The sequence below is a fragment of the Prionailurus viverrinus genome, chromosome C2, assembly GCF_022837055.1.
Source record: "Prionailurus viverrinus isolate Anna chromosome C2, UM_Priviv_1.0, whole genome shotgun sequence".
Lineage (NCBI taxonomy): Eukaryota > Metazoa > Chordata > Mammalia > Carnivora > Felidae > Prionailurus > Prionailurus viverrinus.
Genome location: NC_062569.1, coordinates 151,448,250 through 151,464,283, shown reverse-complemented (window position 1 = coordinate 151,464,283; position 16,034 = coordinate 151,448,250). Strand labels below are relative to the sequence as shown.

The 16,034-nt window shown below is 44.5% G+C and overlaps 1 protein-coding gene across 4 annotated transcripts in view; it reads left to right on the top strand.

Moving 5' to 3' along the window:
* PIGP (phosphatidylinositol glycan anchor biosynthesis class P) overlaps positions 1-15,640 on the top strand; it is a 38,801-nt gene extending 23,161 nt beyond the window's left edge. For 2 of the 4 annotated variants that reach the window (XR_007155913.1, XR_007155916.1), the window contains exons 7-8: positions 9,929-10,074; positions 14,022-15,035. The gene's annotated coding sequence lies outside the window, so the exon portion shown is untranslated. Of the gene's footprint in view, positions 1-7,723; positions 8,133-9,928; positions 10,075-14,021; positions 15,036-15,578 lie in introns of those variants that run through there. The other 2 variants (XR_007155914.1, XR_007155915.1) reach the window with 2 other exon arrangements.
* The last annotated feature ends 394 nt before the right edge of the window (positions 15,641-16,034 follow it).

Here is a 16,034-nt window from a genome sequence, read left to right as displayed (position 1 = left end):
CATAAGTAATGAATGTGGAATGGTATCTAATGACGGATACTTTAAATATTTGCATTGTTTTTAATCAGTATCATTTATTTTAAAAGTAATACACATGCATCATAGAGATTTATTTTTTTTTTTATTCTTTATTTATTTTTGAGAGAAAGACAGAGAGACAGGGTGCGAACAGGGGAGGAACAGAGAGAGAGGGAAACAGAATCCGAAGGAGGCTCCAGGCCCTAAGCTGTTAGCACGGAGCCTGACGCGGGGCTCGAACCCACAAACTGCAAGTTCATGACCTGAGCTGAAGTTGGACGCTTAGCTGACTGAGCCACCCAGGCACCCCGAGAATTTTTAAATTATAGAAAACAAATAAAACTAAATCAACCATAACCCATCACTCAAAGATATTCTTAATTGTCTTCTATAAGCCCTTCTACATGTGTGTGCAAACAAACAAAAAACAAAAAAATACTGTGAATATAATTTTGTGTGCCTCATTTTTCAAATAACATTATATTATGAGCAGTTAATAATTGCATAATATTGTGGCATATGGATGCACCATAATTTCACAAATTCTCTATTAACGGACTCTAAGGATGGTTCTGATTTTCATTTTTATAAATGTCAATGTAACAAATATTCCTGTATAGAAATCTTTGTTCTTATCTCTGATTATATCTCTTGGAAATGTATTTGAAGGGTAAGCGATATGAAATTTCTCAAAGCTCTTATTACCTATCGCCAAATTGCCAGGAAGCTAACCTCCGTTTTTACATTTCCACCAGCAAAGTGTGACTGTTCATTTGTCAACATCATGTATTGCTAACCTATTTATTTATTTAATATGCATTTTAAGCTTTAACTATTCAAGAAAATTATTGTAGATCTCCTATGATCATTTTCAGAATAACTAAATAAGTTCAAAGAAATTTGAAGGCAATGATCTCTTAGGAATTTAGCGAGACTTATTTAACATGTAAACCAGAACTAAGAGCTTCCTGGCAGGTCTAGGGGGTAGAAATGACTTATCTGTAGGGCATAACTTAAAGTTTCACCAAACTCATGCAGGAAATCCCCTTCACATACAAAGTAATTATTTTACAATAATGAAAAAGGTTATGGGGCTGGTTCAAACTTTGAACCCACCCAAGTTATCTTTTGCAAACAATGTGCAATAACTCTCTGGAATATACAAAGACCTTCACCTGCAGTGAAAAGAGCCTAGCAAAGTCTGTTAAAGTAACAGAATGCAAGGAGATGACAATGATCTCATCTTAGACACAAGCCAGTCGTTAAAGACGTATAGACCATCCTGTTCAATAGATCTCAGTTACATTTTTTTTTTAAGTTTATTTTGAGAGAGACTGTGTGCATGCACATGCAGGGAAAAGGCAGAGAGAAAGGGAGAGAGAGAATCTCAAGCAGGCTCCATGCTGTCAGTGCAGAGCCCAACACAAATGGCAAAATCATGACCTGAGCCAAGATCCAAGAGTTAGATGCTCCACCGACTGAGCCACCCAGGCACCACATTTTTTTTTTTAAAGAATACAGAAACCACAATTCTAAAATAATGCTTGAATTACATAATTTTCCTTTGGGGGACTTACAAGATACTTTAGAAATATTTAGAGCCTTAGCGTCATTGTCGTTATGAACAGTTGTTGAAGCACAGACCGGTTGATAGAAGGCCAGATCAACCAACCATGTTACCCAATCCCTATTCTTATTTAAAAAAGGAGTGCACACCTGTGATGAGCACCAGGTGTTGTATGGAAGTGTTGATTCACTATACTGTGCAACTGAAACTAATATACTGTATGTTAACTAACTGAAATTTAAATGAAAACTTTATTTTTTTTAATTTTTTTTTTAACATTTATTTATTTTTGAGACAGAGAGAGACAGAGCATGAACGGGGGAGGGTCAGAGAGAGGGAGACACAGAATCCGAAGCAGGCTCCAGGCTCTGAGCTGTCAGCACAGAGCCCGACTCGGGGCTCGAACCCACGGACCGCGAGATCATGACCTGAGCCGAAGTCAGCCGCTTAACCGACTGAGCCACCCAGGCGCCCCTAAATGAAAACTTTAAAAAAGGAAAAATGATGGATTAGAATCCTCTTTTCCATTCTTTAGGTTTTTTCCCTAGTTGCAAAATACAGTATCTTTTTTAAAAATACTTATTTATTTTTGAGAGAGAGAGGAGTGAGCAGGGGAGGGGCAGAAAGAGGGGAACATAGGATCCAAAGTGGTCTCTGTGCTGACAGCAGACAGCCCAATGCGGGGCTTGAACTCAGAAACCAGGAGATCACGACCTGAGCCAAAGTCAGATGTTTAACCGACAGAGCCACCCAGGCACCCTGCGAAGTGTAGTATCTTTGAGAAAATCCTTCTTTATTTCTTTTAAAGATTTTGTTTTTTTTTTTAAACATTTATTTATTATTGAGAGACAGAGAGACACAGAGTGTGAGCAAGGTAGGGGCAGAGAGAGGGGGAGACATAGAATCCGAAGTAGGCTCCAGGCTCCGAGCTGTCAGCACAGAGCACGATGCGGGACTCGAACTCACAAACTGCAAGATCATGACCTGAGCAGAAGTCATTGGCCCAACCAACTGAGCCACCCAGGGGCCCCTTGTTTTTGTTTTTTAAGTAAACTCTATGCCCAGTGTGGGGCTCTAGCTTATGACCCTGAGATCAAGAGTCTCATGCTCTAACGACTGAGCCAGCCAGGTGCCCTGAAAATCCTTCTTTAAATCAAATTCCATCCTGGCAACATTTTGTCTCAACCAGTAAGTGCCCAAGGTACAAGAAGTGTCTTTTTTTTTTTCTTTAATGTTATTTATTTTGAGGGAAAGAGATGGAGGAGGGGCAGAGAGAGAGGAAGACAGAGGGAATCCCAAGCGGGCTCAGCACTGTCAGCACAGAGCTCAACTCGGGGCTCGAACTCATGAACCATGAGATCGTGACCCGAGCCAGTATCAAGAATTTGACACTTAACTGACTGAGCCACCCGGGTGCCCCACAAGAAGTTCCTTTAAAAAAGGTTTGCAGACCTTTACAAGAAAGCTGTTTTTTTTTTAACTTTTTTGTTAACATTTATTTATTTTTGAGACAGAGAGAGACAGAGCATGAACAGGGAAGGGTCAGAGAAAGAGGGAGACACAGAATCTGAAACAGGCTCCAGGCTCTGAGCTGTCAGCACAGAGCCAGACGCGGGGCTCGAACTCACGGACCTCGAGATCATGACCTGAGCCCAAGTCGGGCTGCCCAAGCTTAACTGACTGAGCCACCCAGGTGCCCCAAGAAAGCTGTTATGAAAATCCCTGTTTCAGAACTGGACTTTAGTAGAGATACTGCTATCACAATGTCCTGGATCCAGCCATTAAGCCCTCCCGATGGAGTCCAGGATGAAGCGGTCCCTTTTTGGCTGTGCATGTGTTATAGGAAAGGGGCAGGTAGGAAGCCCTGATGTGACACTTAAAGCACTTCAGTAGCTTCTCCTTGCCCTTCAAATGCACTCCCGGGATGGGGGCCTCTGACTGCCCACCTGCCTGCCCGACCTGTCTCCCCTTGCTCCGCCCACCCCACCTGCCCCACCTGTCTCCCTTGCTCCGCCCACCCCGCCTGCCCCACCTGTCTCCCCTTGCTCCGCCCACCCCGCCTGCCCCACCTGTCTCCCTTGCTCCGCCCACCCCGCCTGCCCCACCTGTCTCCCCTTGCTCCGCCCACCCCACCTGCCCCACCTGTCTCCCTTGCTCCGCCCACCCCGCCTGCCCCACCTGTCTCCCCTTGCTCCGCCCACCCCACCTGCCCCACCTGTCTCCCCTTACTTCTGCCTCCACCTCCGCTAGGTTCTTTTCTGTTTTAGCCCTCCAGGTTCTCACTCCCCTCAGGGCCTTTGCATCGGCTGTTCCTTTGCCTGGAAAGCTCCATCCCCAGCTCTGCCTGGTTGGTTCCTCCTCACCCTTTAGGTCACATCACACCACCCTTCTTAGACCAAGTTTTTCCCGTTATTCTCCATCATGTTTTTCATGGCACAAATTGCAATTTGTAATCTAGAGCAATGCTTCTCAAAATTTCTGGAGTATAGGATGAATTTTTCTAAATTTCCAGCCCATTGCAGATCTATATTTTTGTAAAATAGATTAGAAATGAATTACTAGAAAAATAAAATGAAAAAAAGACAAACAATAGAAGCCAGATTTTTTTTTTTTTTTACTAGACTCAATGAACATAAGATTACTCTATCAAATCACTATAGAAGTTTCTAGGGGTGCCTGAGTGGCTCAGTTGGTTAAACGTCTGACTTTGGCTCAGGTCATGATCTCACAGCTTGTGAGTTCAAGCCTCTTGTCAGGCTCTGTGCTGACAGCTCAGAGCCTGGAGCCTGCTTCAGATTCTGTGTCTCCCTCTGTTTCTGCCCCTCCCAGCCCCTCCCTCTCTCAAAAATAAGCATTAAAAAAATAAAAATAAATTAAAAAGAAGTTTCTAAACACTTCTCTCAACTTCTGTGTTACCTCATCTCAAGCTGGTAACACAAATCTGTGGCTCAGCTCTAGTCCACAGACCCTACTAGCCCATGCAGCTGGATAATCATTGGTTTGTCCTCACTGGACTATTAACTCCATAGTGGAAGGGACCTCATCTGTCTTATTCACCATATGTCCCTAAGGCCTAAAATGGTACCTGGCAGGTGCTAGGTGTTCAACACATTTCTATTGAATGGCGTGAGTGGTTGAATGAACAACCGGTCACTATAAAAGAGGGTGTGTAGAAAACAGGGGCCCGATGGGTGGATTGGCTGGGTTGGTCACTGTTGGCCAAGTGGCTGGGTGCTGGTGGTGAAGTCTGCAGGCTTCATGGGGGACCAGCAGGGGCCCAGGAATGACTCAGCAGTGCTCTCCCTGCCCAGGCTCATGAGAGGCCCCAGGAGCGGGCTTTGCCAACATAGCAGCCTGGTTTTATCCCAGAGTAGCTCTGCTCGGCCTGTCCCCCGTGCTCAGACTGGTAACCCTCTGATCTCTGATCAGATTCCCTCTGAGGACCCCGAGTAGAAATTCCACTCAAGATCCATTGCCGTGCACTGGGAGGGGGCAACGGGCTACCTGAGGGGAGTTTCAGAGAGTGAGTCTGGGGAGTCAGGTTTGGGTGGAGTCAGCTGGCGGTCAGCGGCCCTCTGCTCCGGAGCGGGCCATGCAGCCTCAACACTGGGCCCCAGAGGGAGGCCAGCAGGGACTCAGGCCCGAAACAGAGACAGAATCTGCAGGGTGGGGGTGGGGGAAGCCGCTGGTGGGCTTGCAAAGGTGGCCTCTGCTGTGTAGGGAAACATGATTTGAGGAGAGAGCTGGCTCAGATAGAAACCCACAGCGGAGATAAGGCAACTAAACTTTTCTGGACTTAGCAGCCTGGCCAGGAGAAATGTTGTGGGCAAAACACACAGTACAGAGAGAAACAGGCAAGGGGGGGCAGGGGGCTGGCCCCAGGGGCCTCCAGGACAGGACGGGGAGGTAACGACGAGGTCACACAGGCCTGAGCAGCCAGGCCTCTTTCTCACGGGGGTTGGGAGACAGCCCGGGACCAAGAGGCAGCTTCAGAAGAAAAGCCTGCAGGAAAGAGAGAAGAGGGAAGCGGAGATGTGAGGACGAGGATAGGAGGGTGGGCTGGGCCCGGCCACCGTCTGAGCAGAGCCACCGGTCCGACATTCAGGTCAGGCCATGGGGTAACCTTGGGAGACGTCCTCAAAACTCCCTGTTTAAAAGGCCCCTGGGGGCGCCTGGATGGCTCAGTCGGTTAAGCCTCCGACTTCAGCTCAGGTCACGATCTCACGGTCCGTGAGTTTGAGCCCCGCGTCGGGCTCTGGGCTGATGGCTCAGAGCCTGGAGCCTGCTTCCGATTCTGTGTCTCCCTCTCTCTCTGCCCCTCCCCCGTTCATGCTCTGTCTCTCTCTGTCTCAAAAATAAATAAATGTTAAAAAAAAAAATTAAAAAAAAAAGGCCCCTGGGAAAGGCAGACAGGCCGGGAAAACAATCTTGTACAGTCTCCAGGGAGTCTGTCGTGTGCCCAGATTTCCTACTTTGTTTCTGTGTATTTTCCTGTGGCAGTGAGCAGCAAGATGTTTCAAATAAAAAAGGCCTACTGTTTGGGGCGCCTGGGTGGCTCAGTCAGTTGAGCATCTGACTTCCCCTCGAGTGATGATCTCACGGTTGGCGAGTTCCAGCCCCACATCGGGCTCTCTGCCGTCAGGGCAGGGCCCGCTTCGGATCCGCTGTCCCCCTCTCCCTGCCTTTCCCCCTGCTTGTGCTGTCCCATAAATAAAAAAATTAAAAGGCCTACGTTTAAGTTGACCTATGAGAACGTGTGATTTCTGTAGGTAAATGAGAACGGCCGTTTCACGTGGCTCCACCTAAGGTATTGAGTCCGGGACAGAAAGCAGAGGGGAGCCAGGAAGACACAGGAAGTCACTCAGCCCAGGGTGGGCGGTGGAACCTGGTGCCACAGGCCACAGAAAGCAGTGGAGCTTGGAAGAGGCATGGTGGCTGCATCGCCCAGTGCAGAGGGAGGGAGGGACAGGACAAGGGGGCAGGCCTAGAACGACAAGGAAGACAGGGGCTTCTCTGGCAAGAGGATGGGCTCCGTGCGGTCGGCACCCCGGACCAGGCCCTTCCAGGGCATCACGCCGGCCCATGCAACTGGCTTGTGGACACAACGGTGTAACCTTAGCCACAGTGCTGTGTCTGTGATGTAGGAAGCGTGAGTCTGCAATGCTCTTAACTGTGTGGCCGTGGGCAGCCCTGTGCTAAACGTCCACCCCCGAGTGTTGAGGATGCCTGTTCCGGCCACCGCGCCAATAGAATCACCCACTCTCGGAACCCCCAGAAGTGCTGGTGAAAGGGGCCAGCTTTCCGAAGGACAGACCTGAGGCCCCCGTGTCTATGCTAGTAGTCCTCCCCCTCTCTGAGGTGGGAGAAACTATAATCTCACCTTCCATTGTCACCCCGAATCTTCCCTTTCTTCCTCACTGATGTCAGGCTGGTAGGCAGCAGAGGCAGAGAACAGGGTCACTTACTTGCTGCAATGCTCGTTCACCTGGAGCTAGACAGACACTCTCTTGTTCTACTCTTGAGGTCCTTCCTCAGGCCAACCCGTGGCTGTGGGTTCCTTGCTCCTCCCTCAGCACTCTCTGACAGGGCCACCCCTCCTGCGTGCCACCAGCAGAGTCCCGGGGTCTTGGGCACTGCCCCCAATTGTCTCCAGCAAGGGTTGAACGGTTTTCTCATCTGTCAAGTGGGCACCATAACAGTCATGACATCATAGGGTCTCGTGAGACTGTCACAACGGAAGTCCTTAGAACAGCATCTGGCACATGGTAGGTATTCTATCGGTGTCATATGAGTATGTATTACCCTTGTTGAAAAAAACATAACATCTCAGGGCAGGAACCGTGAGATCATGACCTGAGCCAAAATCGAGAGTTGGACACTCAACTGACTGAGCCACCCGGACGCCCTATTCCAAGTTTTTATTTAAGTTCCAGCTAGTTAACATACACTACAGTATTAGTTTCGGCTTCTATAGGTCTCCTTATTTTAAACTTTTGTGTGGAGGGAACATCTATAGGGCAGGAATGCAGCTAGGTGTCAGGAATGCAGCAGAACCAGGAATTGACCAACCAACAGGTTTCTTGGCCACTCATCTCTGTTCCTCCAAGCACATCTGTTCCATTTCTCATCTCTCTACAGATCAACCTTGTCTACTGCAGGGCCAGACGTGTCCACTCACAACTCCGAAATGCTCGTGGTATAGACCCACCCACGTTCCTAGCTTGGCTTCCCTGGTGAACTGAGGGATGGTCCCCAAAGAAGAGGGAAATGATTGTGAGTTGGGCGTACCCCCCCCAAAAGATGTCTACTAGAGGACAAAAGAGAGCATCAGTAGGAATTCATCGCATGCCGATATCAAAATGACAGTCGGAATTTCTGTCCTTTCTGAAATGAAAAAGCAAAAAACTAAAACATTAGATGTCACTATTGGTAGAATTAAATCAAGATATCTCCTGGACTAATGCAAAACGATATTTTCTTTTATTTGGACCTGAAGTTGGAAGCCATTGCACTCCAAATAACAACCAAGGCACAATGTCATAAAGAAAAGGCACAGTCCTGATCTCAAGGGCTTGGACTATTCAGAAGCTATTTTAAAATTTCTGAAGTTAGGGGCGCCTGGGTGGCGCAGTCGGTGAAGCGTCCGACTTCAGCCAGGTCACGATCTCGCGGTCCGGGAGTTCGAGCCCCGCGTCAGGCTCTGGGCTGATGGCTCAGAGCCTGGAGCCTGTTTCCGATTCTGTGTCTCCCTCTCTCTCTGCCCCTCCCCCGTTCATGCTCTGTCTCTCTCTGTCCCAAAAATAAATAAACGTTGAAAAAAAATATTAAAAAAAAAATTTCTGAAGTTATTTTTATTGCATCTACTGTTAACCTTCTTGTCGCATTTTAAATATTTTATTGGATGTATGAGGTGAAGAAGATATCTTTTCTTTTTTGTGTGTGTGTGTTTTTTTGTTTGTTTTTTGTTTTTTGTTTTTTGTTTTTTTTTTTTTTTGAGACAGAGAGAGACAGAGCATGAGCAGGGAAGGGACAGAGAGAGAGAGACACACACACACAGAATCCGAAGCAGGCTCCAGACTCTGAGCTGTTAGCACAGAGCCCAACGTGGGGCTCAAACTCGTGAACCCGTGAGATCAAGACCTGAGCAGAAATCAGACGCTTAACCTACTTGAGCCACCTAGGCATCCCAGAAGATAGCTTTTCTGAGTGATGTGCTTGGAAATGGTCAAACCATACTGAAAAGTACTCAGGGTGATCAAAGTAACTGACAAATAAAATGGCTATTCCAGTGAGCTTTGTGGCTTCCCTTGTGCACAGAATAATTGTGCTCATTTTCCTGGTTAATTGAGGAAATCCTCCGTGTATCTCCTATTTTTATTTTAGTTTTATTTGAAAGAGCCAGCAGAGAAGCAAATGGAAGAGTAAGAAAGAGCAATTCACTAAACATGGGATTCTCACGGTACCCGGGTGGCTCAGTCTGTTAAGTGTTTGACATCAGTTCAAGTCATGTTCTCACAGTTCGTGAGTTTGAGCCCCGTGTCGGGCTCTGTGCTGACAGCTCAGCCAGGAGCTTCCTTTGGAATCTGTGTCTCCTCTCTCTCTCTGCCTCTCCCCTGCTCACACCCTGTCTCTGTCTCTAAAAAATAAATAAATGATTTAAAAATTTTTAATATAAATAAATAAATAAATAAATAAATAAATAAAATTAAAACTTGGAGGGAAAATGTAAATCTACAGAAACCAAAAGCAGATTTGTGGTTGCTCAGGGCTGGGGTGGGAGGGGAAGGAGCTGATAACTAAAGACTGTGGGGTTTCTTTTCGAGATGATGAAATGTTCTAAAATTTACTGTGGTGAGAGTTGCACATATTTGTGAATGTACTAAAAAAACCACTGAGTTGTACAATTTAAATGAATGAATTACAGTATATGTGAATTCCATCTCAATAAAGCTGCTAAAAAATTAATGGTTGGATGGTTGGATGGAAGAAAACTGGTTTTAAAACAAAAAGCTATCTGGAACACCTGGGTGGCTCAGTTGGTTAAGCATCCGACTCTTGATTTTGGCTCAGGTGGTGATCTCATAGTTTGTGGGATCGAGCCCCATATTGGGCTCTGTGCTGACAGCATGGAGCCTGCTTGGAATTCTCTGTCTCTCCCTCTCTCTGCTCCTGCCCCACTCCTGTCTCTCTCTCTCTCTCTGGATTAATAAGTAAACTTTAAGAAAAAAAAGCAATTTAAGTCAGCCACATCTATATCGTCTTAAACATGGAAAACTAGGAAGGGCTGGTTGACTAACTTGGTCTCTCTCTCTCTCTTTTTTTTTTTTTAATTTTTTTTTTTAGATGAGCTCCCTGCCCGATGTGGGGCTTGAACTCATGACCTCGAGATCAAGAGTCATATGCTGTACTGACTGAGCCAACCAAGCACCCCTCACCTGTTCTCTTGATAAAGACTTCTCCTCTTGTATTGACAAACCAGCTTTCTAATGGTGAGTGAATTTATATTCTTTGCATTCTTATATGTTATAAGGATGTATATGTCTTTTTAAGTTTATTTTTATTTATTTTGAGAGAGAGCGAGTAAGCAGGGAAGGGGGCCTGGAAAGAGGGAGAGAGAGAGAATCCCAAGCAGGCTCCACACGGTCAGCGCAGAGCCTGACGTGGCTCAAACTCATGAACTGTGAGATCATGACCTGAGCCAAAGTCAAGAGTCAGACGCTTAACTGACTGAGCCACCCAGGTGCCCCTAAGAATATATATTCTTATGCAATAAATAATTATTTTAAAATGTTAAGTTAGCCCAAAATATGGAATCCCAAATAATTACTTTCCATTTCATAAACCTAAGCAAGTAGGTCATTAGCTGTCCTATATGTCTTTGTATTAAATATTTGCCATTTTACAAATAACAAGTTTTCCACAAAACATGTTCTGGGCAGAGCTTTAGAACATGGCCATGGTTTATCAAAACATGAAAAGTGTGACCGAATTCAGAGAGCCCATCTGACTCAGAGAACATAATTTCTGTTCAGCCACTGGCAAATGAGAACGTCAAACATTGTGGCAATTTTTAAAGCAAACCAAAGCGGACAGTTAAGAGCGTATGGTAACTTCTCTTAAAGCTGAAGCCGGTCTCTTTGGGACACTAGGGTGTTGTAAAAAAAGAAAGAAGATGTAGTCATCGCTTCCCATCTAAACACTAAGACATAATGGACACTATTCCAAAAGCTGCTCCTTCTAGGGACTAAGTACCTCGGAGACCTCAGAAAGAACAGGCAGCAACAGGAGGAATCCAAATAGAAAGAAAAGAAAACTGAGACCCCCGCCCCCTCCTGCCACAGCCTGGTCTATTAAGGGTTGTAAAAACCCTAAGGCCCAGGAATTCTGGTGAGCCCCTCAAATTCCCAAAGGCAGGCAGGAAGCTAGAAGTTTCCTTGTTTTGAGAGAAAGTTTTCTCCAAATCCCAGTGGAAAACCAGTCCAGAGACCAGGAAGTGAAACTGATGTGGATGCTTTGTTTGTTGGGGCAAATCCTCTGAATTTCTGAAATTAACCTGTGCCACGAAAACATCCTGCTGGAAGGCTGTGGGTTGAATTCAAATCTCAAGGTGTCAGGTCAGGGATAGGCTATGACACGGGGTAGTTGATGAGCCCAAGGCCACCCCAGAAGAACTGGTTGTAGGCAAGGCCTATAGGCCCTCCTGGGAAACAGCCACGGAGCTCCAGAAGACAGCCACGGAAGTGCTGTCCAGGAACCGAGAGCCTCAGCCTGGTATCCTGTGCAAATAACTACCTTAGACTTTTTACTAACCCCAAAATAAATTTATTTCCAGATTGTAGGGGGAAATGGAACAAACATAATGCTTTCTCTGAGATCAAAGCCAAGGCAGGGATACAAACCTTGCTCATTTAGACTTCCGCCCAGGCGCAGACAGGAATGCCAGAGAGCTCACAGCGGCCTCATTTCCTGAGGGCTGAAACTCACAGGAGATGGTGTCTTCAGAAGTTATGTTTGTGAGACATCACACTCCAGTGACTTCGTGACTGATATTCAATTGTCCTGCCTATGCCAGTGTTTGTTCAGGCCAACTCTGACGAAGAATGAACGTGTGTTTATATTTAGAAAATTTCTGCATTTGAGTGTGTTTACTCTTAAATCACTTCAAGTGGCTTTCTTGATTTTAGCAAACTAAAATGATTTATACTAAAGCTAACCATACACATACCCTATGACCCAGGGACTGCTCCTAGATACGTACTCAATAGAAATGCACACACATATGCACAAAAGGCATATTCAAAAGAATTCATAGCGGAATTATCCATAATAGCCAAAACCCTGGAAGCAATCCAAACATCCATCGACAGTAGAATGGATAAGTAGTGATATACTCCTACAATAGAATACCCTAGAACAATGAGTGACTCTTAGGTACACAATCTTGAGTAAAAGAAACCAGACACAAATAAGCACACACTGTATGGTAAATTTCAAAACTGGGCAAGAAAAATCAGTGGTATTAGAAGTCAGAATAGTGGCTATCCTTGGGGAAGGGAGTGAGTGTGTTAGCTAGGGGAACACATAAAAGGAGCTTCTGGGGTGATGATAATCTATTTCTTAACCTGGCTTGTATTTAAAAAAATTTTTTAGTGTTGTATTTATTTTTGAGAGAGAGAGAGAAAAACAGGGAGTGTGTGCACGCACAAGCGGGGAAGGGGCAGAGAGAGGGACAGAGGATCTAAATCGGGTTCCATGCTGACAGCAGTTAGCCCAATATGGGGCTTGAATTCATGAACTCAGATCACACCTGAGCCAAAGTCAGACGCTCAACTGACTGAGCCACTCAAGGCATCCCCCTGGCTTGTATTTTAAAGGCTGTGTTCTATTTTAAAATTCATCAAGTACCGGGAAACCCAGTTAGCTTAGTTGGTAGAGCGTGGGACCCTTGATCTAGGGATTGTGAGTTCAAGGCCCATGTTGGGTTGAGACATTACTTAAAAACAAAATCTTTAATTAAAAAAATAAAATTCATCAAGCACTTATGATTTGTTCACTTTTCTGTATCTGTTGTATGCTGATAAATGTATTTTTAAAAATATATTTTAATGATCTATATGGTAGGTGTAACTATTGGATCAGTATATTGTTTGTGGAAAACTATGTAAAAATTTTGCATTTGCAGGTGTAGTTGATGTACTTGGAGAGACCCCCAAATTATGACAGCTGGTGACCATTATTGTTTGGTATTGTTAGTAACGAGCCCCAAGTCTTACACCTAACTTAAATCTGGGTCATAACCCTACCACATTGTTCAAAAATGTAATCTTGGAGTTTAAAGTAACTTAAGATACTCACAGAAAGATCTAACTTCCTGATGGCCTGGATCTCAGCAAATGGTCTTCCTTTCGTGTCTTACTTTGGAACTGAAGTCATCATCCTGAACATACACCTGAGACCTCTTCACCTTTTTGTGATGGATGGCTCAGAGGTCACTGCAAGTGTGCAGAAGACAAGGCCTTGAGAAACCCAGAGAGTCAAAAACGAAGGGTGTCAGGGAAGAAACCAAATGATTTCTTTAGAGCTTTCTCCTTTGAGTTGATTTTTTTTTTAATATGGGTTTTTTTTTTTCATGCCAAAAAAAGTGGCTTAATGGGCAAAAAAAAGATACAAATACTGTTTTAGTAGTTGAGTCTCAGCTTTTTAAACAGCTTTATTGAGGTGTAGCTTATGTACCATATATTTACCCAATCATGGCACTGCACAATTCAATAATTTTAGGAAATTTATAGAATTGTGCAACAATCACCATAATCCAGTTTTAGAACATTTCCATCACCCCAAAAATTTCTTTGCACCCATTGTCAGTCAATCCCTGTTGTAGGAGGGCACTCACTCCCAGCGCTAAGCAAGCATTCTGCATTATACATATATATATAATGTATAATGCATGTTATATAGCCATATATAATACATAATTATATATTATGCTTTGTGATTAAAGACTTGCCTTTTCTCTTTTTTTTCTTTTGTTTTTTCTTGCTTACTTAGATTTATGTTCAGGGCACATTAACAATAAGCATGCCTTTCAATCTGCTGAGGAGCTCAGCACGGTGGGACAGAAGGCAGAGGAGAAATCACATGCTTAAGACAAAGCTTTTGATTTTCTTTACCCATAATCAGAGAGTACAATCTCCTTCGTGGAGCAGTTTATACGAAATCTCATTATAGGAAGACAGAGGAATGGAGAATAGCTGGGGTGTCCTAAAGCAATCGCCTGTGTAAGTTGGCCAGCATGAATTTGGGGGAGCTACGGCAGTTGTCTAGTTAGCAGGAGTATCTTCTATGAGTCAGCAACCCCAACAACAAGTGCTCAGAAATGTGCATACGGAAATGTACATCCTCAAACAGGTGTCCTCCTCTCCGGTCTTCCTCCCAGGGTCCCAGCCACCGTGACAGCCTCCCATCTGACTTTCCTGTGCCCAGTCTTGCGTCTCTACAGAAAGAATGCTCAGAGCACAAACCTGATCCTATCACTTTCCTGTTCAAAACTCTACAAGGCTCTTCTCCACAGCCCTCTGTGGATCGGCCGGGCCCCTGAGCTTGCTGCGCAAGACCCTTCGACCTGGTTCCTGAACAATGACTCTCTTCCCGAGCATGCTGCAAGCCTTCTCTTGACATTTCATGTAATGGAACCACGCAGGGTAGTCTGTGGTATCTGGATTCTTTCACTTGGCACAATGTCTTCACGGTCCATTCATGTGTCAGCATGTTTTACTATTTCATTTCATCTTTTTTTATTACTGAATTACAGGGGCGCCTGGGTGGCGCAGTCGGTTGAGCGTCATCCCATTGCATGGATAGACCACATTTTATCGATCCATTCACCAGTTGATCTACATCTGGATTAGTTTCAGTTTGGAATTCTTGCAAATAAAGCTGCTATGGACATTGGTGTCCATGTCTTTGTGTGGACAAATGTTTTCATTTCTCCTGGGTGGACACCTGCGAGTGGTAGTGTTGGGTTGTGTGGTAAATTTATGTTTAACTTTTTTTTTCTATTTGGATTTTTTATTTATTGCAGTAATATTGATAGACCAGTTAAATAAAGCATGAGCCTCCAAGCATTGCATATGCTCATTTTATACATTTATAAATCTATCCATTTAAAAATATTTACTGAGTGTTATAACGTTCTAAGTTTTGTACTAGAGAGAAGACTCAACTTGAAAAGAAGCGAATGATGTGACACATATAATGAAACTTAGGCAAGAATTCTTTTTTTGGGGGGGGGGATATTTTTCATTTTATTCTGTTTTATCAGTTTTTTTTAATTTACACCCAAGTTAGTTAGCATATAATGTTATAATGATTATAGTATAGCATATAGTGTTATAATGACTTCAGGAGTAGATTCCAGTGATTCATCTCCTACGTACAACACCCAGTGCTCATCCCAACAAGTGTCTTCCTTAATGCCCCTTGCCCATTTAGCCCATCCCCCCCACCCACCTCCCCTCCAGCAACAGTTTGTTCTCTGTATTTAAGAGTCTCTTATGTCTTGTCCCCCTCTCTGTTTTTATATTATTTTTGCTTCTCTTATGTTCTTCTGTTTTGTATCTTAAATTCCATATATGAGTGAAATCATATGTTATCTGTCTTTCTCTGACTGACTTATTTCGCTTAGCATAATACCCTCTAGTTCCCATCCATGTTGTTGCAAATGGCAAGATTTCATTCTTTTTGATGACACAGTAATACTCCATTGTATATATATCTATACCACATCTTCTTTATCCATTCATCCATTGGTAGACATTTGGTCTTTTTCTGTAATTTGGCTATTGTCCATAGCACTGCTATAAACATTGGGGTGTACGTGCTCCTTCAAAACAGCACACCTGTATCCCTTGGATAAATGCCCAGTAGTGCAGTTGCTGGGTTGTAGGCTAGTTCTATTTTTAATTTTTTGAGGAACCTCCATATTGTTTTCCAGAGTGGCTGCACCAGCTTGCTTTCCCACCAACAATGCAAAAGAGATCCTCTTTCTCCGCACCCTCGCCAACATCTGTTGTTGCCGGAGTTGTCAATGTTCGCCACTCTGACAGGTGTGTTGGTATCTCATTGTGGTTTTGATTTGTATTTCTCTGATGGTGAGTGATGTATGTTTAACTTTTTAATGAAATTGCCAAACTGTTTTCCAAACTGTTAACCATTTTACGTTCCCACCAGTGATGTATGAGGCTTCCAATTATTACCGCACATCCCCACCAATACTTGTTATTATCTGTCTCTTAAAAATTGTAATCATTCTAGGGACGCCTGGGCAGCTCAGTTGGTTGAGCGTCCGACTCTTGATTTTAGCTCAGGCCATGATCTCATGGTTCGTGGGTTCCAGACTCATGTTGCACTTTTCCCTGACAGCACGGAGTCAGCTTGGAATTCTCTCTCC